The sequence below is a fragment of the Lolium rigidum genome, chromosome 3 (assembly GCF_022539505.1).
Source record: "Lolium rigidum isolate FL_2022 chromosome 3, APGP_CSIRO_Lrig_0.1, whole genome shotgun sequence".
NCBI lineage: Eukaryota > Viridiplantae > Streptophyta > Magnoliopsida > Poales > Poaceae > Lolium > Lolium rigidum.
In genome coordinates this window covers 400,866,994-400,868,323 of record NC_061510.1, presented here as the reverse complement: position 1 = coordinate 400,868,323, position 1,330 = coordinate 400,866,994, and positions in this window count along the sequence as shown.

The window sequence follows — 1,330 nt, the reverse complement described above, 5'->3', positions numbered from 1 at the left end:
CGAGCTTCTTTGGCTTCGGCTTCTGTGTAGAGCTTGATCCTTGGCGCGTCATGCTCGATATCAGTCGGCAAGACGGCTTCGGCCCCGTATACGAGGAAAAATGGTGTGAAGCCGACTGAGCGTTTTGTCGTTGTGCGCAGGCTCCACAGCACATTGGGCAGTTCTTCAATCCAGCAGCCGAGCTGCTCGCTCGAGCGGCTCCACCGGCCGGGGCCGGATGCCGGCTAGGACTAAGCCGTTAGCCTTTTCCACTTGTCCATTGGACTCTGGGTGTGCCACAGAAGATAGGGCCATCCGGATCCCCATTTCCCCGCAATAGCGAGAGAAGATGCCTTGGGAGAAGTTGGTGCCGTTGTCGGTGATGATGGTGTGGGGGTAGCCGAATCTCACAATGATTTCCTTGAGGAAAGTGACGGCTGTGGACCCGTCCAGTTTCTTGATTGGCTTGGCTTCGATCCACTTGGTGAATTTGTCAATCATCACCAAGAGATGTGTCATGCCGTATCGCGCTGTTCTGAATGGGCCTACCATATCCAAGCCCCATACGGCAAACGGCCATGTGATGGGGATGGTTTTCAAGGCGGAAGCCGGCTGGTGTCTTTGCTTTGCGAAGCGCTGACAGCCGTTGCACTTCTTCACCAAATCTTACGCGTCTCCGAGCGCGGTCGGCCGATAAAAACCGTGCCGGAAGGCTTTGGCCACTATGGCTCGCGGATGAGGCGTGATGTCCGCACTCTCCTCGATGGATTTCCCGTAGGAGTTCAATCCCTTCAGCCGGCTCGACGCACCGCTGGAACACCCCACTTACGCTGCGTTTGTACAGCTGGTGGTTGATGATGGTATAGGCCTTGGCCCTTCTCTCAATCTGCCTGGCCTGGACTCTATCATCAGGGCAGACACCGTCGGTGAGGTAGGAGAGGAATTCTTGTGCCCATGAAGGTACGCATCTTATCTCGAATACGCTGACCAACAGGGCCTCCTGCGTGGGAGCTTCCGGATTCGACTGCATGGTGAAAGTGCTTGGAGCCCCCATGTGTGGTTTTGGTAATTAATGACAATCCCTATGGACTAATGTTTGCATTGAGTTATATTTGTAGGAGTTGTCCATAGGCAATGCTTGAACCATATGTTGGCTTCAAGGTTGCAATAAGAAGAAATTGATGAAGGATATCAAGTGTCAAGTATGTCTTGAAGATGAAGATGAAGTGAGCCCTCAAGTTACTTCAAGACATCAACATGATGAAGAATGAAGAAATGAAGTGCAAGTTCAAGATGAGCCATCTCGAAGAGATCCTTTGCTTGAGTCTTGCCATCCATATGGTGATCATGG